Raw genomic sequence first — 24,285 nt, forward strand, 5'->3', positions numbered from 1 at the left:
AATGTCACTAGAGTGATTCCTTCCACCGGCTCTAAGATAAATGAATAAGAAATGAAAGAATCTTAAGCATCTAAGATATAAGGATGAAATGTGGATATGGAGATAGATGGATAAATAGATTGATATACATTTAGGTATAATTACACCTTACAACTTGAATATAGCCCCATGGATGAGGCAGTTGGTATCCCTGACTTCTAGGGCTATATCCAACTACAGTGATGTTTCGATTATACACAAATAATGAAGAAGACTCTTGAGAGTCCCTTGGACTGCAAGAAGATCCAACAAGTCCATCCTAAAGGAGATCAGTCTTGGATGTTCATTGGAAGGACTGATGTTGAAGCTGAAACTCCAATACTTTGGCCACCTCACACGAGGAGTTGACTCGTTGGAAAAGACCCTAATGCTGGGAAGGATTGGGGGCAGGAGGAGAAGGGGATGACAGAGGATGACATGGTTGGATGGCATGACCGACTCGATGGACATGGGTTTGGGTAAACTCCGGGAGTTGGTGATGGACAGGGAGGCCTGGCGTGCTGCGATTCATGGGGTAGCAAAGAGTCAGACATGACTGAGCGACTGAACTGAACTGAACTGATATGTACAAAATTTTAAAATTTTACCTCATATATTACAGTATATATACATTTATAGTAATATAAATGTGGTCATGTTTAAAACCTTATAAATGGTGACAAATGAAATTTAAAAATGGAAAACATGATGGCAAATGATTAAAATATAAGAATATAGTTGGCAAATTGGTTTGTTATGGTTACTAAACTTAAGACAAATTAGGAATAGTGCTACCTAACAATATATAAATAAATACATATATATTTTAAATTGATTTATAAAAATAATGCCTGCATGAGATGTTCTCACCCTGTCTTATAGAATATAATCACATCAAGTGAGGTATAATTTTAATGATTACATCAAGAATGAGTATTCTGCTTCATATAAGCAAAATAATTTTCTCTAACTTGATAGTTCTAATTTCTACAATGTTAACACTGACCCCACCATCATTTCACTACCCTGCTTTTTTCAACTTCTATCTGCCTTCCTTACCCAGCTTAATTTCTAAGGTCAGTCAATACAAATACTCACTTACATATGCCCTGAGTTTTTTTGCACCTCTCTGACATGGTCAAATTTACCTGGCTTATTACACCCAATTTATGAACTCCTGAACACGTGTAATTGAATGTGGCTAGAGGGAGACACATGACCTATTCATGATTCCACCTAGAATAGAAGACTGTTAACCTCAAATACACTGGCCCTTCATGCTTTCATACAGTTATACTATACTTCCAAAGACAAATATTTCACGATTTCTTAATTCCCAATACTTCCCCACCAGCCTCAATCTAAGATATTAATTATTTTGCATCTTACAGAGAAAATTAGTGGCAGCTGTGTGGCACTGGAGCATTGCCTTTCTTTGGGAATGCTCAAACTACTGCACAATTGCAGCCATCTCACGTGCTAGTAAAGTAATGCTCGAAATTCTCCAAGCCGGGCTTCAACAATACATGAACCGTGAACTTCCAGATGTTCAAGCTGGTTTTAGAAAAGGCAGAGGAATCAGAGATCAAATTGCCAACATCCATTGGATCATCAAAAAAGCAAGAGAGTTTCAGAAAAATATCTATTTCTGCTTTATTGACTATGCCAAAGCCTTTGACTGTGTGGATCACGACAAAGTGTGGAAAATTCTGAAAGAGATGGAAATACCAGAACACCTGACCTGCCTCTTGAGAAACCTGTATGCAGGTCAGGAAGCAACAATTACAACTGGACATGGAACCAAATAGGAAAAGGAGTACATCAAGGCTGTATATTGTCACCCTGCTTATTTAACTCATATGCAGAGTACATCATGAGAAACGCTGGGCTGGAGGAAGCACAAGCCGGAATCAAGATTGCCAGGTGAAATATCAATTAACCTCAGATATGCAGATGACACCACCCTTAGGGCAGAAAGTGAAGAAGAACTAAAGAGCCTCTTAATGAAAATGAAAGAGGAGAGTGAAAAAGCTGGCTTAAAACTCAACATTCAGAAAACTAAGATCATGGCATCTGGTCCCGTCACTTCATGGCAAATAGATGGGGAAACAGTGGAAACAGTGGCAGACTTTATTTTGGGGGGCTCCAAAATCACTGCAGATGGTGACTGCAGCCATGAAATTAAAACATACTTATTCCTTAGAAGAAAAGTTATAACCAACCTAGACAACATATTAAAAAGCAGAGACATTACTTTGCCAACAAAGGTCCGTCTAGTCAAGGCTATGGTTTCCACTATTTTTGTATGGATATGAGAGTTGGACTATAAAGAAAGCTGCGCACTGAAGAATTGATGCTTTTGAACTGTGGTGTTGGAGAAGACTCTTGAAAGTCCCTTGGACTGCAATGAGATCCAACCAGTCCATCCTAAAGGAAATCAGTCCTGAATATTCATTGGAAGGACTGGTGTTGAGGCTGAAACTCCAATACTTTGGCCACCTGATGCAAAGGGCTGACTCATTTGAAAAGACCCTGATGCTGGGAAAGATTGAAGGTGGGAGGAGAAGGGGATGAAAGAGCATGAGATGATTGGATGGCATCACTGACTCAATGGACATCAGTATGAGCAAGCTCCAGGAGTTGGTGATGGATAGGGAGGCCTGGAGTGCTGCAGTCCATGGCGCTGCAAAGGGTCGGAAATGACTGAGCAACTGAACTGAACTGAACAGAGAAAATTGAAACAATCAGAAAAATAACTCCCACACATTCCCAACACCACATCCTAGCATCTGCTCCTACATTCTCTGCCTTATTGTCTTCTTCCATAGATGAACAATAATAGGCAGGTTAAACAAGGTCATTCTCCTTTAAAAAGTGTATTACTTTAGTACTGTTGAACCGGAAAAATAAGTTAACCAACTTAGATTTTTAAAACCTTCAATGAATTCATTTAATCACATAAAAACTGTGATGTAAGAAGTAGTAAAATCGAATAATTTATCATAATAAAGTGGATGTATTCTTTGCTAGGGGCTTCCTTGGTGGTACAGTGGTAAAGAATCCACCTGACAATGTAGAAGACACAGGTTCAATCCCTGGATTGGAAAGATCCCTTGGAGAAGGGAATGGCAACCCACTCAAGTATTCTTGCCTGGGAAATGCCATGGACAGAAGAACCTGGTGGGCTATAGTCCATGGGGCTGGAAAGAGCCAGACACGACTTAATGACTGAGCATGCACACACACTCTTTGATAAGACACTTTTCTTACTCAGCTAATTTTCTGTAGCTTTTCTATTAAATCTCCATCTGATCCGATCTCAAATATTCTTGTGAAATGTCTCAAATCAGTAACTCATAGCACAGTCTGAACTAAATATTTGTGATGAAGAGCTATATTTGTGATGAAGAGCTTCAGTGGAGATAGTGTAACTGATTAGAAGACTAACTGCACAACCACTGTTTCACACACATAGTTACGGGTGATAAGTGGCAGGCAAAGCAAGATCAAAACCAACAAACCACAAGTCCATTACCAGTATTGTCCTCTGCTTGCTGGCAGCTGATCTGCTTTCTCCCTACCTATTTACCTAAGCCACTTATCTCTGCGGTAGCTATGGAGTCTCCTTGGTAACACTCTTCTTGTATGACCCAAAAGGCACAGCCCAGATCTTTTTCCATAGCCTTTTGGGTTGTCAGTTTATCATGACAATAGAAATTTTCATCAGTCCATATTATGCTGCTTTTGGCCTAAATAATCCAGGATATAGAAAGATCCTAGACAAAAGCTGGAGGAATTTAGTTTTGAGTCTAGTCACTTAAATTGAGCCAGATAAAGCCTTTTCCTGTTTTTAAAATGTGTAATTCACTTATATATTCGTCTGATCTTAGGAAGGAAGCAAAAGATGGTACTGTACTCCTCTTCATCTCCTTTTCATATAATTTCTTACACAGAACTAAAGAGAGACATTTTTCAACAATGTTGTGCTGCAAGGAAGAATCAGTTCTGAGTCCATGTTGGATCCATTTCTTTGATCCATTTTGTTGCTTTGTTATTATAATCATACCTACTGACCTGCTTCAGGGACTCCTGCCCCTCTACCTGAATATTAAACCAAAGTGCCTTTGTTCAGGATCCTGTCCACCTATGGATGGCTACAGGAAGGAAGAAATTAACACACTCCTTCCCTAGGCTTGCCATTCTAGGAAACATTTGCAAGATTAATGTGCTTTTTACTTTTTGTTTCCCCGCCTCCTTGCATCTTTGTTCTGTAAAGAAACTGGCATCCAAACCCCTATAAAATGGTTATTTTAAGACATTAATCTGCCATCTTCTCGGTATTCCTTGTCTCAACATCTCATCTCTCAGATTTATTGGCCTGTTGTGCAGTGAGCAGAGCAAGCTTGGACTCAGTAACAGTAGGAATATAGTAGACTCAGGGGTAATAGCAGTTAACCACTTGCCAAGATGTTAAAATGCTAGAATTGTTTGTAACTGGATTCAGATATTAAATGAATGTCCCTAAGAATGGTGTATCCTACACAGCCTGAAGTCATCATCCCACTTAAACCATATAGGGTACCAGGGGAGCGCCTGCCAAAGAGAACATTAATGTAATGGCTGAGAATGAACAGAGAAGGGCACAGAAATCAATCATGACAGTAGGGCTTGATATATTTTATAATAAAGTTATGAAGTACTATAGAAATTCAGAAAGTAGAAAGAGAACTATTTTTGGCATAGGATGGCCTCAGGAAACAATGACCACTGAACTATGAACCACATAGTGGGAATATTTACTTTCATGTACAAGCTCAAATTTGCTTTCTAGTTCATAAAAACAGCATTCTACATTATGTATAACTTTGTTGTTGTTTGCAGTTTAGTCGCTGACTCATGTCCAACTCTTTGGCAACCTCATGGACTGTAGCCCACCAGGCTCCTCTGTCCATGGGATTTCCCAGGCAAGAATCGTCCCTAGTAGGGAGGGTGGGGATACAATGAGAATGTATGAGTTTGTGTTCAGAACACAGGGGCTAGAACTGTGGTTTCCCTCTATCCTGCTTCCATGTCCTATTTACAAAGTGTTCAGTGAGGGAGGGGGGCTCTGAGGGGTTTCTGATCTGCAGGTTAGGGTCAAAAACATTCTAGAGGAAGGTTTCTATTATCAGACTATTGTCAAGAGACCCAGATGTTATTGCAAAGAAGTAATTTATTTTCATAATAAGAACTATATATAAAGGTGGGTCCGTAGATAAAAGGTTAATAGATCTTTCCAACCATGTTTTATCTTTTGCCTCAGCCTCAACTCTAGAATGCTTTAGCTATTACTAATCTCTTCTTTGGGCAATGCTGCTTTAAAAAAAAAAAAAAAACACAAAAACTAAACTCCTGTAATAATGTTTATGTTTGCTAGAGGTTTTATGTTTGTCTTCTAGACAATGGGAAACTATATACATACAAACAACAGATTAGTAAGACCAGTTCAGTTCAGTCCACTCAGTGGTGTCTGACTCTTTCAGACCCCATGGACTGCTGCAGTATTCCAGGCTTCCCTGTCCATCACCAACACCCAGAGATTACCCAAACTCATGTCCATTGAGTCGGTGATGCCATCCAACCATCTCATGCTCTGCCGTCTTGTTCTTCTCCCGCTTTCTGTCTCTCCCAAAATCAGGGTCTTTTCAAATGAGTCAGTTCTTCATATCAGGTGGCCAAAGTATTGGAGTTTCAGCTTCAACATCAGTCCTTCCAATGAATATTCAGGACTGGTTTCCTTTAGAATTGACTGGTTGGATCTCCTTGCAGTCCAATGGACTTTCAAGAGTCTTCTCCAACACCACAGTTCAAAAGCATCAATTCTCTGGCTCTCAGCTTTCTTTAAAGTCTGACTCTCATATCCATATATGACTGCTGGAAAAACCAGAGCTCTGACTAGATGGACGTTTGTTGGCAAAGTAATGTCTCTGCTTTTTAATATGCTGTCGAGGCTGGTCATAGCTTTTCTTTTGAGGAACTTTCATGACTGCAGTCACCATTATCAGTGATTTTGGAACCCAAGAAAATAAAGTCTATCACTTTTTCCCCATCTATTTGCCATGAAGTGATGGGACTGGATGCCATGATCTTCGTTTTTTGAATGTTGAGTTTTAAGCTTTTTCACTCTCCTCTTTCACTTTCATCAAGAGGCTCTTTAGTTCTTCTTCACTTTCTACCATAAGGGTGGTGTCATCTGCGTGTCTGGAGTTATTGACATTTCTCCCAGCAATCTTGATTCCAGCTTGTGCTTCATCCATCCTTGCATTTCACATGATGTACTCTGTATATAAGTTAAATAAGCAGGGTAACAATATATAGCCTTGATGTACTTTTCCTATTTGGAACCAGTCTGTTGCTCCATGTCCAGTTCTAACTGTTGCTTCTTGACCTTCATACTGATTTCTCAGGAGGCAGGTCAGGTGGTCTAGTATTCCCATCTCTTGAAGAATTTTCCACAGTTTGTTGTGATCCACACAGTCAAAGGCTTTGGCATAGTCAATAAAGCAGAAGTAAATGTTTTTCTGGAACTCTCTTCCAGAACTGCCAGAATTTACACAGGTCTGGGGAAACAGACTCTTGGAGGGCACAAACAAAACCTCGTGTGCACCAGGATCCAGGAGAGAGGAGCAGTGACCCCACAGGAGACTGACCCAGACTTGCCCATTAGTGTCTAGGAGTCTCTGGCAGAGGTATGGGTTGGCAGTGGCCTGCTGCAGTGTCAGGGGCACTGAGTGTGGCAGTGTGTGCATAGGACCTTTTGAAGGTGGTCGCCATTTTCTTCATTACCTCCACCATAGTTTGGTCTCAGGTCAAACAACAGGGAGGGAACACAGCCCCGCCCATCAATAGAAAATTGGATTAAAGATTTACTGAGCATGGCCCTACCCATCAAAACAAGACCTAGTTTCCCCCAGTCATTCTCTCCCATCAGGAAGCTTCCATAAGCCTCTTATCCTTATCCCTCAGAGGGCAGACAGAATGATATCTACAATCACAGAAAACTAATCAAATTGATCACATGGACCACTGCCTTGTCTAAATCAGTGAAACTATGAACTATGCTGTGTAGGGCCACCCAAGATGGATGGGTCATGGTGGAGAGTTCTGACAAAATGTGGTCCACTAGAGAAGGCAATGGCAGAAAATTGGATTAAAGATTTACTGAGCATGGCCTGCCCATCAGAACAAGACCCAGTTTCCCCCACAGTCTGTCTCTCCCATCAGGAAGCTTCCATAAGCCTCTTATCCTTATCTGTCAGAGGGCAGACAGAATGAAAATCACCATCACAGAAAACTAATCAAACTGATCACATGGACCATAGCCTTGTCTAAAATTACTTTAAATCATCAGAAATAAGTTTTTTTTTTTTTTCAAATTACTTTAAATCATCAGAAATAAGTTTTTTTTTTATTAGAGGACTAAATTTTTTTTTAAAAAGTAAGACAAGTCATATGTTCAAAAGAAGTATCACAAAGTTCATAGTAGGCACATAGTTTAACACAAGCTACTTATAACATTATAAAATACAAACTGTAAAAAAAAGGGATATTTGCTTTGAAAACTGAGTAATTTCTTCAGCTTCAATCAACCTAAACTACTTTTTTTTTTCCCCTTTCCCTTAGAAAACTTCCCCTCCACCCCCGTAGCTACATAGAGATATGTCCACAGCTGCTTTTCTTCTGTCTGCCCAGGGCACCAGGCATATCTACTATCACACATGCTTGAATAGCTGCCAGCTATCTTCTCCTTTGAAAAGGTCTGCATAGGGAAAAAAGCGCCACCAACCAGAGGCAAATTATTGGCTAGCCCTGTTGGGATTCAGGGCAAGCAAGAGGGAGTTGTGCTGTAAAACAGAAGAAAATAATCAAGAAATTCATTTTCAACTCTATGGTTATGTCTCAAAACTGAAAGCAGTGATTTAGAACAATAGGACTTAGATAAGAATATGAATAGCAAAAACTGAAGGCTGGGCACAGGAGTATCAGCAGGGGAAGAGGGAATGAAGAGGAAAATGCTCTAAATTTCTGAAGAAACCATTAGAAGGAAGAGAAATTAGGTGAATTATGATCAACCACTTTAACTTAATTTCCAAGAATGAAAAATTAAGGTAACAAGTAGATTGACAGCTACAGAGTATCAGATTTAAAAGATTCTGTAGGTAATAAAAGAAGGGCGATTTCATTAAAATATTGACTTTAATATATAAACATTAAAGCAAGTTATGAATATTAAAATACAATATTCTTAGGAATAATTCTAGATTAAAGCCTTCAATTTTACTTTAGGGTTTTATCTGAAGCAATTTGGATTATTGTCTCTAGACCAACAAAAGTGGATTATCATCACTCAGTCCTTGAAAGGAGAAGATTTTGTTTCCATTCATTAATTTGCAACATAATTCTCTCAGTATCTTCCATTAAGCCGATTTAAACTTTTTCTCAATGGGAAAAGCTCCTGGAGATCCTGATGCTTGTACTAGAGAATAGATTTGTTGGGAATTTTTTTACATATTACTCATAGTAAGTTCCAAAATTGAGAAAATGTTGGTCATTTCAGTACAAGGGATCATAACAGTGCTACATTATGAATAGGGTATCTAAGGAAAGGAAAGTCTTTGAGTCATATATTTATTTACATAATGGTTTTTCATTTTTAAATCTGGTCACTTGAGTTTTATTTTTACATGGTACCTAGCAAAAGTAGACATCCTTTTATTTCCCATGATTACAAGCAGCAATAGATTACAATAAGGGGCTGTTATAAAATTTTCATCAATTTTTATACTTCTGTACTTAGTTGCTCAGTCATGTCTGACTCTTTGAGCCCCCATGAACTATAGCCCACCAGGCTCCACTGCCTATGGGATTTTTTCAGGCAGGAATACTGGAGTAGGTTGCCATTTCCTCCTCCAGGGGATCTTCCCCATCCAGGGATCAAACCTGCATCTTTTGCATCTCTCTCTATACTGCTGAGTCACCTGGGAAGCCCTTTATACTTCCATTTAGCCAAAAGACATGCTCTGTGATTGGTTAAATTTAGATACTATTACACTTCTTACACTATACAGTGTGCATTCTGTTTTACAAACGTCTCTTTTTTTACAGTGTTACTAAGGTATAGTGGGGGCTTCCCTGGTGGCTCAGATGGTAGAGATTTTTGCCTGCAATGCAGGAGACATGGGTTTGATCCCTGGGATCCCTGGGTCAAAAAGATCCCCTGGAGAAGAGAATGGCAACCCACTGCAGTATTGATGCCTGGAGGATTCCATGGGCAGAGGAGCCTAGCAGGCTACACAGTTCATGGGGTTGCAAACAGTGAGACACGATTAAGCAACTAACATTTTCACTTTCAGTTCAAGGTAGAATACTACTGGTTTTATATGAAAACACTTAGATTCAAGGAGATTACATGTTTTTATGGAAATATATACTCAGTAGGTGGTAATTTCTAATTCCAAGCCAAAGTCCTCTAATTGTCAACAGTATAATTTCTGTTAGGCTGTGTGTCTCACCAGAAGGGAGCTTAATTTGTGGATGGTTCCCAGCTCACTCTTAGTAGAGAGTATACAACTTCACTAAATGCCTGAGCCTAGTTATCAATATAAGAAATCCTAGCATCCTAGCATGTGCATAGCAAATTAATATATATATAGAATATCTCTGAAATACCAGGTACTGTATTTGATGATTATAAATATTGTCTTTAATGCTTACAATAATTTTAAAAGATAGTTGATATTATCTCTACTTTTAGATAAGAAAATTGAGAGTCACAGAGAGTAACTAACATGTCTGAGGTCACAGGCTGACAGAATTCATACCCATGTCTATTTAGTTTTATGCTTCTTCCAGAATCTCCTGCATGTTTAAGAGACAGAGCACCTCTTTATTTTTATGTGACTCTTTTGTAAAGTCTTTCTATTTGCACTCCTTCCCCCAAGGACCTACCGATTGGTTTACTTATTTAACTTGCCTAACCTTTGACTGTGTGGGTCACTACAAACTGTGGAAAAATCTTCAAAAGATGGGAATACCTGATCACCCGACCTACCTCCTGAGAAATCTGTATGCAGGTCAAGAAGCAACAGTTAGAACTGGACATGGAACAACAGACTGGTTCCAAATTGAGAAAGGAATAAGTCAAGGTTGTATATTATCACCTGCTAATTTAACTTATATGCAGAGTACATCATGCAAAATGCAAGGCTGGATTAAGCACAAGCTGGAATCAAGATTGCTGGGAGAAATATCAATAACTCCAGGCACGCAGATGACACCACCCTTATGGCAGAAAGTGAAGAAGAACTAAAGAGCCTCTTGATGAAAGTGAAAGAGGAGAGTGAAAAAGCTGGCTTAAAACTCAACATTCAAAAAACAAAAATCATGGCATCCAGTCCCATCACTTCATGGCAAATAGATTGGGAAACAGTGGAAACAGTGACAGACTTTATTTTGAGGGGGACTCCAAAATCACTGCAGATGGTGACTGCAGTCATGAAATTAAAAGACACTTGCTCCTTCGAAGAAAAGCTATGAGCAACCTAGACAGCATATTAAAAAGCAGTGACATTACTTTGCCACTGGATGGACATGAGTTTGAGTAAGCTTGAGGAGGTGGTGATGGACAGGGAAGCCTGGCATGCTGCAGTCCATGAGGTCGCGAAGAGTCAGACACGACTGAGCGACTGAACTGAAAGTAATTTTGGAATCAAAGAAGTCCTGTAAAAACGCATCCTTTGAAGAGACCAGTCCTCATAGGAATGTGAAGAGTGAAAGTAGCTCACCACCTCGGGTCAGCATGAAGAGTTTTTCCCTCAGGGGTATAGAATTACATTTCCATCCAATTGCATTATGGGTGGTTTTGCCTTTCTTTGTAACCATCTGGTAGAGGCTGCTTCACAGACAGGATATTGAGTAAGAGTTCTGTTCTGGTATGATAATAACCACAGGGGGGACCTGCAAATATTCATTTAGTGATAGTGTCTGCGCTTAACTCAATATGGCCTTGTTGTCGCTTGTCAAGGAAATCAAAGGCACATAGTGTGTATTGAATACCTGATAATATCTAAGTATATCAGTCATGCTTGAGTAATCCCAATGGTTTAATTTAAAGAGAAATGGAAAACCTGCATTGTATAAAAGTTAAGGGTCTAGGACATATGTTCTAGAAATAGGAAATTGTAAAATGCTACATACAATTCCCCCCCTTTTTGCAATTTTCTATGTTATTTTATTGGTATATGAATTAAACTAGAAGTACGGTTTTCTTTTAAACAGCATAAAATATATTTACTTTGATATCTGACTATTTGGGTTTGTTTAGGGCAATAGTTTCCAAAATAACTATAATTATACTGTAGAATTTTTTTTTTCATTTTCTTTTCTCATGTTTAACATGAGATCTTACTTTTTTTTTCTGCACATGGTCCAGTATTTTCCTACTTTTATATACAATCTTTTATCCATTTGTTTTTTTCTCCTACAATTGAAAATAATATTCTAGAACAATGGACCATTTCCATGAATGTTGGTATCATATTTTTAACATCGTTTCTCTACTCTTGCTCACCCTGCAAATAACAATTCAGCCTGAAAGTCATTTTTAAAAAATGCTCCAATATGAAAAAAAAAAACCTCTAGTTGCTGTGACTTGTGATTAAGGAAACTATAGTGCAAGGATTGAACAGGGAAAGAATACTTGAAAACAAGGGAACAGGTTAGGATGCTAATATTTCAGTCATGTAATCCATGTAATTGTTGGTTGTTGGTTTTATATTGAAGGAAATTGTGTGTATGCCTGAAGTATAGATTAAAAGAACAGAGAAATGAAAAAAATAGTGTTAAAAATGACTTGTCAGTTAAATTTCAATGATATAACATCTGGCATATATGTGTGCTATGAATATATATAATACATATATTTATCAGGAGTGAATAATCGTGACAATGCTTTCCAGTCATTTCTTGAGTATCACATCTGTAATGTTGTTAAAAATAATTAACTTCCTCGAACACAGAGCACTGGTTTATGAAAAATAATTCTAAAACATCAAAATAATTTAATGAGCTTAAAAACTCAAAATTCTCAATGACAAGAGTTACATCATTCTGTTTCAAATCTTTCTGCCTATAATTTTTTAACCACTTTGTTAAAGAGGAGGTAAGTGAAGAAAGAGACCAGAAGGAGCAGGTTCTTTCCATAGCTTCCTGAGAGTCTTGGTGTAAACAGTGGTTCCATCAACCAATGGAAAATTGATTATCCGTAGAACAGTTTCTATCACTAGTGAATAAAACGTGCTCCAGGAAGGGCAGAATATTGCTTAATTGCTTGCAAAATGAAGTTAGAGTTCTTCAATTTTTTGGATAAAAGGATATGATATTAGTCAATCCCTGGGCTCTAGAACCAGGTTAAGCTATTTAAACTTATCATTGAGAATTTTTTATTACTTTTCCCAATTGGTTGATACTTTTCCTACATTGAAAATTATTTTCTCTTTGAATATGAAGGGCTTCATCCACAGCCTTCAAATATGCAGAATTTCTGAACACTTTTTGTCCATTTGTCAATGACTTGTGTCTCTGGAAATTTTTAGAATAAACTTTTCATCCACACTGTTCAGGAATTCCAAAATGCATGAAAAGTGAAAGTATTAGTTGCTCAGTCATATCTGACTCTTTGCGACCTCATGTACTGTAGCTTTACAGTCTCCACAGACCATGGGGTCCTCCAGGCAAGAATATTGGAGTGGGTTGCCATTCCCTTCTCCAGGGGATATTCCTGACCCAGGGATCGAGCCCTGGTCTCCCACAATGTAGGCAGATTCTTTACTGTCTGAGCCATCAGGGAATATACTGCAGCAATTTTTTTTTGATTCGTTTTACTTGGAAAGCAGTAAGTACTTTTGAAGTGACAACCTACGGTTTTTAATTATGATTTTTTTCCCCTGTCCATAGTCTGTCTTTTATTAGTTAAATTGCTAAGTGTTTAGTGTATTCTAATTTTGTACTCTAATTTTGAAGAGGAAATAATTCCCCAGGGATTTGGAGAATGTTTTGTAGGACATAGGACTGGCTATGTGTCCTGAAACAGGTAGTAAAAGGCTTGAGGTCTTACTAGGGGTAGAATCCAATAAACATGTAGTGGGGACAGACAGGTAAAATCGAATGCAGGTCAGCATACAAATCAAAGAAGATTGAAGACAGTGGACAGATTTGCTTTTCATGAAACAGTTTTATAGCAGGAGATTGATAGGAATGATAGTCCAAAAGAACTATTAAGATCACATTGAGGAGGTCATTGAACTCAAGCTCCAGAAAATATTTTACCACATGCAAGGGGAAGTCAGTGAATATTTTTGCTGGAGAGTAACATGACTGAGACAGGCATCCTGGAATGTGAAGTCAAGTGGGCCTTAGAAAGCATCACTATGAACAAAGCTAGTGGAAGTGATGGAATTCCAGTTGAGCTGTTTCAAAATCTGAAAGATGATGCTGTGAAAGTGCTGTACTCTATATGCCAGCAAATCTGGAAAACACAGCAGTGGCCACAGGACTGGAAAAGGTAAGTTTTCATTCCAATCCCAAAGAAAGGCAATGCCAAAGAATGCTCGAACTACTGCACAATTGCACGCATCTCACACGCTAGTAATGTAATGCTCAAAATTCTCCAAGCCAGGCTTCAGTGATACGTGAACTGTGAAATTCCAGATGTTCAAGCTGGTTTTAGAAAAGGCAGAGGAATCAGAGATCAAATTGCCAACATTCGATGGATCATCAAAAAAGCAAGAGAGTTCCAGAAAAACATCTATTTCTGCTTTATTGACTATGCCAAAGCCTTTGACTGTGTGGTCACAATAAACTATGGAAAATTCTGAAAGAGATGGGAATACCAGACCATCTGACCTGTCTCTTGAGAAACCTGTATGCAGGTCAGGAAGCAACAGTTCAAACTGGACATGGAACAACAGACTGGTTCCAAATAGGAAAAGGAGTCCGTCAAGGCTGTATATTGTCACCCTGCTTATTTAACTTCTATGCAGAGTACATCATGAGAAACGCTGGGCTGGAAAAAGCACAAGCTGGAATCAAGGTTGCGGGGAGAAATATCAATAACCTCAGATATGCAGATGACACCACCCTTATGGCAGAAAGTGAAGAAGAACTAAAGAGCCTCTTGATGAAAGTGAAAGAGGAGAGTGAAAAAGTTGGCTTAAAGCTCAGCATTCAGAAAACTGAGATCATGGCATCTGGTCCCATCACTTCATTGGAAATAGATGGGGAAACAGTGTCAGACTTCATTTTTTTGGGCTCCAAAGTCACTGCAGATGGTGATTGCAGCCATGAAATTAAAAGACGCTTACTCCTTGGAAGGAACGTTATGACCAACCTAGATAGTATATTTAAAAGTAGAGACATTGCTTTGCCAATAAAGGTCCACTCTAGTCAAGGCTATGGTTTTTCCAGTGGTCATGTATGGATGTGAGAGTTGGACGGTGAAGAAAGCGAGCACTGAAGAATTGATGCTTTTAAACTGTGGTGTTGGAGAAGACTCTTGAGAGTCCTTTGGACTGCAAGGAGATCCAACCAGTCCATCCTAAAGGAGATCAGTCTTGGGTGTTCATTGGAAGGACTGATGTTGAAGCTGAAACTCCAATACTTTGGCCACCTCATGCGAAGAGTTGACTCATTGGAAAAGATCTGATGCTAGGAAGGATTGGGGGCAAAAGGAGAAGGGGACGACAGAGGATGAGATGGTTGGATGGCATCACCGACTCGATGGGCATGCGTTTGGGTAGACTCCGGGAGTTGGTGATGGACAGGGAGGCCTGGCGTGCTGCAATTCATGGGGTCGCAAAGAGTCGGACACGACTGAGTGACTGAACTGAGCTGAACATGACTGAAAGTATTTTTAAAAGAGTGATCTGATTGTGTTGAGGGGGAAAGATAGCAGAAAGATGAGGTAAGAGGCAGTAAAATTATACAGAAAACTTTTGCTTTAAAACTGTTGTTCTGCTTCACTGTTTTCTGAGAAGGACAGTCCCCTTGATTCTGAGTCCCCAAAACTCTTCTGCTCTTTGTTCAACATGTAGCCTGGCTCTGTCAGGCTCTTACCCTCTGTATTCACCAGGTGAAATTTTACACCCATTTCAAATCTGTGTTAGTGGCTCAGTCGTGCCCGTCTCTTTGCAACCTCATGGACTGCAGCCCACCAGGCTCCTCTGTCCATGAGATTTTCCAGGCAAGAATACTGGAGTGGGTTGCCATTTCCTTCTTCAACTCTAAATTCGCTAGCTCCTCAGAGCCCCATCTCCTCCCTTCTCCCATTCCCTCCCTTTTGATCACATTTCTGTTTAAAAATACATCTATTGTTTCTACTTTATCTTGAATTATTGTTGTTGTTTAGTCGCTCAGTCATGTCTGACTCTTTTTGACCCCCATGGACTGTACCCCCCCAGGCTCCTCTGTCCGTGGGATTCCTCAGGCAAGAATACTGGAGTGGGCTGCCATTTCCTTCTCCAGGGAATCTTCCTAACCCAGGGATTGAACCACATCTCCTGCACTGGCAAGCATATTCTTTACCACTGAGCCTGTTACTTAGTTCTGAACCTGTTCATCTAGACTGTCTTGAAGACAGGAAACTGTTTTAGTCACTCAAATACTCAGAAAAATTGCTTGTGAAATTTGAGTTAAATAGTAATGGCAAGGTACACATTGTATGTCTGATGATTTTCCTTACTCCTGGATGATACAAGCAAAGAGTAACAGACACAGCATGTAATTAGATTCCACTGTACCACCTGCACAAGATAAATCATAATCATGACATCCTAAATACTGAAAATACTTTGAGGCAACGAGCTGCTGAATCAGTATTCATCAAGTTTAGGCATACAAAACAAAATTCCAATTATCTATGTGAGCAGTATATTCTATACAAAACTGCAGAGACATAAATTAACGTGAAAGCATTTAAAACAACATGGTTGTCTGGATGATACATTACAGCACGTACAACCAACACTTAGTTAAGCAAGGAGGAGCTGAACAACCTGTTACCCAAATACTGACTTTTCAGTACTTATCTATTCACAAATAATGTACAGCTTGAGATAGTAAATTCTCAGTTAACCTTAGTTAAGCAAGGAGGAGCTGAACAACCTGTTACCCAAATACTGACTTTTCAGTACTTATCTATTCACAAATAATGTACAGCTCGAGATAGTAAATTCTCAATTAACCTTAATGAAGCTGATCAACAGAAAATGAAACACTTTCTAGTAAAGATAAAATATCCATGAAGGCAGAATTAATCAATGAAATGCAATATACATGCTGATTCCATAAATAAAACTTTTAAAAATGATAAAACAGCTTTTAAAATCAAGTTCTTTAAAATGTTACTAGGTAATATTTGACATATACAAATATTATACATGTATAAACTATGAAGCTTAATAACAAAACAAACTTCCTGCTCAGAACTAACCATTCAAATTAAGATCTATAGCATTTCTAGCAACTCTTGCTTTGATCTGTATCTTCCTACACCCTCCTCTGCATACTACCAACTGAGGATATGCCATTTTATATTTATCATTCCTTTCTCATATTTATTATCTTTATCATATATAATATGAAACTCTAGAACATGTACTTTTGACTTTATTTTTGAAGTCTCTGAAATATTATGGTATATGTCGCTATCGTTGACTTGCTTTTCACACTTGTTTCTAAATTTCACACAAACTGGTAACTGTTACTGTTGCTGCTCATTCATTTCTCACTGCTTACAATATTCATTCTCTTATAAGTGGGATTTTTAAATGCTTCCAGCGTTTTATTCTTGATAGCATTGCTATGAATATTTTGTGGACTGGTGTTGAGATATCAGAATCTTTTGAGGGCAGGGAATGGGTGGAGGTTAGAAACAGAATTGCTGGATCATTTGGTGTATGAATAGTTGATCTTACAAGACTGTGCCAAATTGATTTCCAGTGTATACCAACAATATGTAAAAGTTGCATTGATTCACATCTTTGCTATTAGTTCACATTTTGCCAAAATATATTCAAATATGGGCTATGCATTAAATATATTAGGTCCTGGTCATGATAGAGAGTAGGAGGGAATAGATTAAAAATTAGAGATTCAGGCTAAAAAGCAGCAAAAATAAACTAACAAAAAGAGAGGTTTCACTTGACAAAAACAAAAATGTAATATAACATATATTATGTCTAAGTATATATAAAAGTAGAAAAATGTAGTACAGAAATAATAAAAATATGCCATGAAATGTAGAGAATAATTTATTAAATACTTGAAACTGACCTAGAGGGGATTAAAGCAATAATGAATAAAAATTAATTTGGTTAGCTATAAGAAATTAGGTTTATACTTATTTTCTCTGCATTTTGAAGATACTATTCTAAGATCTGTCACATCCATATTGCTGTTGGCAAACACTGTCCATCAAATTGTCACTCCTTTGAAATCTGTCCTCTAATATCTTCAAAGATCTGCTTTTATTTTTTTTTTCCATTTTGTGTTTCCCTCCAGTAGTTTTAAATATTAGTTACTTCTACTCTATTTTCAGCAGTAATAGAAACTGTCCAGTGGTAATTTTCTGAGATATTTCCTTTCTTTCATTTATTCTGTCCTTCTGGGTATTAAATTACATATATACCAGGACTTCTCTAAATAGCTAGGGCTCACTTTTATTTTTTCAATCCCCTTGCTTCTTTGTGTCATACTGTAATTTCTTCAGATCTGTTTTTCAGTTCACCAGGCTCTCATTAGTTTTGTCTACTCTACAGTTCAAACTGTACATTGATTTTTTAAAAGTTATTTCAATAATTATATTTTTCTTTCTTAAAGCTTATTTTGGTTCTTCTAGATATCCCAATCATTTCAAAAAGTTTGTTGGTTTTTCCTTTCTATTGCATGCATGCTCAGTCGTGTCCAACTCTTTGCGATCCCATGGACTGTAGCCTGACAGTCTCCTATGTCCATGGAATTTTCCAGGCAAGAATACTGGAGTGGGTTGCCAATTCCTTCTCTAGGGGATCTTCCCAACACAGGGATTGAACCCGCATCTCTTGCATCTCCTGCACTGGCAGGTGGGTTCTTTACCACTGAGCCATCTGGAAAGCCCTGCCTTCCTATTATGTTATGGTTTATGTTTTTATCTAAATATTTCATGTATAATTATTTTATATTTTATATATGATGATTCTGAAGGATGCCTACCAAAATGCCACTTTGGCATAAGGATTATTCTCAGTGAAAGGTACTTGAAAAAACAGCACATGTAAGAAGAGCATTCTAATCTTCTCTCTCTTGGTGGCGTGTGCGTGTGTTCAGTCATGTCCAGCCCTTGGTGACCCTGTAGATTGTAGCCCATCAGGCTTCTCTGTCCATGGGATTCTCCAGGTAAGAATACTGCGGTTGCCATGCCCTTTTCCAGGGGATCGTCCCAACCCTGGGACTGAACCTGAGTCTCCTGTGTCTCCTGCATTGACAGGCGGATTCTTTACAAAGGAACCACCGAGGAAGCCCTTTCTTCCCAGAACGGGAGATAAAACCCTAATATAAAAATGTCCCCCGTACCAAGAGAAAAGAAACATTCTTTGATGGGTGCCAAAACCTAGAGAATTCTGTACAAACAGATCTTGCTAAAATAATTCTTACCTTTGATTAGCCTCCCTATATATCTTACTTTTTCATAATTGCCTCTTCTTGTTCAAACTAATATAAAAAATATTTAGGTTTCATTACTTCTTTGGATCTTCCTTTTATTCTGTCACATAAAACTGATATTTGCGTGTTTGTCTCTTGGTAATACATTTTATGTCAATTAAATTCTCCAGCCCATCTGAAAACCTGAACAAAATAAAGGTTAAGTTTTGCCTCTCATACAATTCTAACAGCTGAGGCAATTGGGGCTCCTAAAATAATGCTTATTTTCTACTAACTCTCACTCCTGGTCTTCATTTTCGTATGTGTTTGGTGTTCTCTAATTATAGGCTTGTATTTAGTTGAATTAGTGATCTTTCAGAGTCGATATTTATTTCCTCCTCTCAGCAAACAGGGAGCTACCAACTGGAATTGATATATTCACCTTTTAGTGTCCTGACCTTCATTAAAGAGCCTAAGGACTCCTATCTTTCCAACAGCTTGCTGTCCAGTGACCTGACTCCAGCACTAATGGCATTAATGTTGAGAGGCACCACACCTTTTGGGTATTAAACAGGCTCCAATTCCAATTTTGATCTTTTCTGTGTCTTTGTTGCTTTTATTTGGTCTCCTTGGAGATGTCCCCAACTTTGATTAATCCAATAATATAATAAAACCATAGGCTAGGCAAGATTTAGTTTATATTCCTAAAGGCCATTCAAAGCAATCACTGGGAATGAAATTTTACAAGTTTGACATTTTTAGAAGTTAGTATACCTAGTACCTACTTCCAAGTAAACATGGTGGCTACATTATTTGGGTTAATTTTCATATTGATAACTATAGCAGAAAATCATTTTTGTAAATTAAACTGATATTAGTGTCAAATAATACTGAATTTTTTGGTAAATTTTTAGAACTAAACTAGCACTTTTACTCCATGGAGTAACAGAGTTCCCTTAAAACATGTGTTAAAAGACCTTGGACTTCCTTGGTGGTACAGTGGATAAGAATCTGTCTGCCAACACAGGGAACATGGATTCGGTTCCTGGTCTAGGAAGATCTCACCTGCTATGCAACAACAAAGCTTATGTGCCACCACTACTGAGCCCTCAAAGACCCTCCAGCCACACCTACTGGGCCTGGTGCTGCAACTGCTGAAGCCCACACACCCAGAGCCTGGGCTCCACAACAAGACAAGCCGCTACGATGAGAAGTCCACGCAGGGCAATAGAAGGTAGCCCCAGCTCTCCACAACTTGACAAAGTCAGCTCACAGCCACTAAGACCTCATGCAATAAAAAACAAATAATTTTTAAAAAGATCTTAGGAAGTCGGCATTTCTTTAGTCGGCATTTCTCCTCATCTCAAAAGATTGATTAGCGTAACTTTGCCTGTGGGCTTAACCTTACGCTAATTTTCCAAAGTCAAAAATTACCTGGTCTACAAGGTATTCATTGAGTCCCAGCTGTATATAATGTGAAAATGGAAAGGAAAGTGATAGTTGCTCAGTTGTGTCTGACTGTTTGCAACCCCATGGGCTGTAGCCTGCCAGGCTCCTCTGTCCAAGGAATTCTCCAGGCAAGAATACTGGAGTGGGTACCCATTCATTTCTCCAGGAGATCTTGCCAAGCTAGGATTTGAACCCGATCTCCTGCACAGCAGGCAGATCATTTACCATCTGAGCCACCAGGAGGTTCAATATGAAGTTTCAGAACTCTCATAACATTCCTAATCCTTTGGTCCTTACTCATGTGTGCATGCTAATAACAACAATGTGGAACATATGAATCGCAATCCAGAAACCCAAGTACTCAGCAAATAGCCATCTTAAATATGTATTAAAATAATCAAATTAGAATGGATTCTAAGTCTCGGTACATGGTAGGTGGGAAATGCTATTAAGCCATTAATAAGGCCCTGTTCTTTTCCAAAGTCTTAGTGAAATATGGCCTGGAAAAGAAAGTCAGATACACTAACATTTGAACTGTAGTAGTCAAAACTAAAACTGTTACTGGATCAGTGTGAAGAGGTTCTAATCTGGAAACTGTTTTAATGGTTTACTTGTAGTGAGCATGCTGTCCTGAGAAACGGAATTTTCATGTTCATTGTTCAGTATCCATAGTCTTTCCTTACAAGCTTGGTTTTGCTGTCTTCTCACCTACTGTCAGATAAGAGGAAACATTTCTGCCTTTTCTCTTGATGTTTCAAATTTTCCTTTTCTCCTCTACTTACATTCATAAACACTTCCCCAATTCCTTCATCCCAAGGCTTTTAGGCATCAAATGACAAGAAAAGATGTATCTTTCAAATGACTTTTACTTTTGGCCCAGCAAGGCAATTTGTCCCAAGGCTTTGGTACAACACCAAAGATTCTGGCTACCTCAAGGAAGGAGAGAGAGAGGGAGAACGGCAGAGAGACAAGACCAAAGTATTATCTTGTCACAATAATTACTGCTAACATTTCTTGAATGCCTGATATGTGTAAGAGGTGGAGCCAAGAAACTTTCTGTCATCTCATCTCAAAATAATCTTATGAAATAGGTATTATTATTATCTTGATTTCACAAAAGGCTAAAAAGAGGTTAAATCACAGGCCTTGATCTCACAGTTACTAAACTGAATAGCCAGGATTTAAACCTCAGCAATCTGACTATAAATTATACTGCCTTTGGTCATTGATTAGGCTCCTGAAATCTTGCATGCTCCCTAGTTCTTCTTTTGTTGTTGTTTGGTCATTAAGTCATGTCTGACTCTTTGCAAACCCATGGACTATAGCCTGCCAGGCTTTTCTGTCCATGGGATTTCCCAGGCAAGAATACTGGGGCAGGTTGTCATTTCCTTCTCCAAGGGATCTTCCCAACCCAGTGACTGAACTGCATTGGCAGGCAGATTCCTTACCACTGAGCCACCTGGGAAGCCCCAGTTCTTCTTTCAGTAACTACCTAAGTTATCCATCAGACATGACCTAGCAACAAAGTTACCCATCTAGGAGTTTCAATTAGCCTTAGATGTCTGTCTGCCTTCTGAGAGTTTTCTCCAAGGATTTGGAGTCCTTTTATTATTGAATCTCAGACTGATGAATGGAAATCTCCCTGTCTGTTGACAGACTTCTCTAATGCCAACTTCTGTTCATGGCCAGCCATTCATAGAGTCCCCAAAAGTCATGCTTTGCAAATTTGCTGAAACAACTTGCTGCTACTGCCCTAAGCCCTTCTGTGACACACTGAGGTGGTAGCACAGGCTGCTCACCTTGTCTGTCCCATCAGTAGGGCTATGTTTTGTGCCTCTCTCTTTTCTCATTTTTTTCCTTTACTAGCCATCTGGTAGGACGCACTGGATGCCAAGGTACAACGAATGAAGCATGTAGACTCTAGTCAACTGAGAGGTACTTTAACAGTCAAAGTCATTTTGATCAATGAGTAAAATATTTACAGTCGATAAACATTTGGTCGTTGGTGTCATATTTATAATCAGAAGGAACTTAAAAATATACTTCTACTCAGTCAAGAAAATCTTACAGGGAAAATAGCATGGAAACCTAGTTAAAATATGTAAAACACATACTGTAAAACTTTCCACCACTATAAAATAGCTTGCCCATTAACATACCATGTTTTCTTAGAATGAAAGGAGTGATGGGCAGATTTTGAGAATAACTTTAACTGTCCTGGCAAACACTATCACAGTACAGCTCATTTTGCAAATGTTCAAATATGGTGGACTAGGCAGAAATTAGAAAGCAAGAACATTTAAAAACAGATAAATAGCACATGGTAAATTATATAATAGAAAATTTCATAGTAAAATCAAACTATGATAAAATGTGTATTTTCTATACCACTGATCAACTGAAAAATCTTACATTTTTATTACTTGGCCAGTATAAAAAGACAAGTATCTGTGTCAAACTTGAATATCATATTTACAAATATTTCTCTTTCACATGCATAAACTGTTATCAGACCCAGAAAGAACACTGATTTTTTAAGGTCTGGAATCTTGAGCTAAAATTCGTGTCACTAGGCATATGAGTATGCCACAAAAGTGCAGTCAAACTTGCTATAGGACAATCCAAAGAAACCAGCATCTGATCGACTTTCTCAGTACCATTCTATACCATATCTTTGATTTATAAGCAATAATTATGTTTTAGTTACTTAACACTGGAGTATAGTACTTTATTCAAGTGTTTCACAGGATAGAAATTAAAGATTGAAAATTTAATTAAATAATTTCAAAAGGTTATTTATCTGTCACCCACAAAAGCATTAAAAAATTCAAATAAGAAAAATAAACAAGTACATGACTCTTACAAATACTCTAACATTCTCAAGTGGTGTGTATGTGTGGGGGGAGTGGTTCACACATATTTTTAGTAAGGAATAATAGATGTTTCCAAAATATATTATATTTACCTCTCGTAGCACTTCCTCAATTATGATTATGTATTTACATACCTATCTATGCCTGCCCCTTTAAGGCAGGCTACAAAGTTTTAGGTATCATTAGAATTTAAGTGCCAAGATGTTCTGAAGAGTCATTAGTGTTTGGAGAAATTTTAATGTCCTATTTGCAAGGGAACAGGACAGGTGGCATAATAACTTTATTTACATCAATAGGGTCAAAATATCACATGATCCCTGCACTAAAATTTTGAAAGAAGATGAAATAAGATATTGAATAAAGTCTCAAATGCCATCTTCAACTTGCTTCCTATTAATAATATTTGAAAAATAATTGCTTTCTGAATGCAAATGACTATAAAAACCTTATTAAATAAAGTTATTAAAAAGCCTATTCAAAAGAGAAAGGGGATGTGTGTGTGTGTGTGTGTGTGTGTATAGCTGAATCACTTCATCGTATGGCAGAAACTAACACAACATTGTAAAGCAACTATACCACAATAAAAAAATAGTATGTAAAAGTACTAAGTCTAGGAAAGCATGAATATAATGTAAATTTATTATTATAATAGTTGTAAGTTTGCTTTAGCTATATAAACTTATATATTCAGAACAAACAACAGAATAGAAATACATCAAGATATTAATGATGGTTATCTCAAGACAGTGGTATTATGGATAACTGTCTTTTCTGTGTTTTCCATGTTTTTAAAACAATAAACTGTAGTGTTTAAAAGAAAAATGAAATGCTATCTTTTTTACCATATCTTAGATGAAACTCATCTCACCTTTCATGTTTCTCCATGTACTTCACAATGTCAATTTCTATTATTCTCACAGTAGAAGATGCTAGGATTATTATCTGATGTCTCTTTAGGATATTCTGTAACAGAGAAATTGAATGATTATTACATGATAACACCATAGAGCAAATGCTATTATCTATATCTACTTTCTTCCAAACCAGAGGAAACTGGAAAGCTTTGATTTCACCTTCAAATTTTAGGGATAGTATGATCTAAAGTGTTGTTTATAAATAATGATTTAAAGGAAAATTTATGTTAGAAAAGAAGAAGATACTTTTCTTATTAAAATATCTACAATTACATATTTCTTATGAAAACTAAAGCATAGATCCAATCCTGTGCTTA

General features: G+C 37.9%; 1 protein-coding gene across 1 annotated transcript in view; it reads right to left on the reverse strand.

The window, feature by feature from the left end:
* Window positions 1-24,017, reverse strand: part of DGKB (diacylglycerol kinase beta) — a 1,170,055-nt gene extending 1,146,038 nt beyond the window's left edge. The window contains exon 1 of the mRNA XM_081537628.1: window positions 23,923-24,017. The gene's annotated coding sequence lies outside the window, so the exon portion shown is untranslated. The remainder of the gene's footprint in view (window positions 1-23,922) is intronic.
* Window positions 24,018-24,285: the final 268 nt, after the last annotated feature.

The sequence above is a fragment of the Giraffa tippelskirchi genome, chromosome 10 (genome assembly GCF_054371585.1).
Source record: "Giraffa tippelskirchi isolate mGirTip1 chromosome 10, T2T-mGirTip1v1.2.pri, whole genome shotgun sequence".
NCBI lineage: Eukaryota > Metazoa > Chordata > Mammalia > Artiodactyla > Giraffidae > Giraffa > Giraffa tippelskirchi.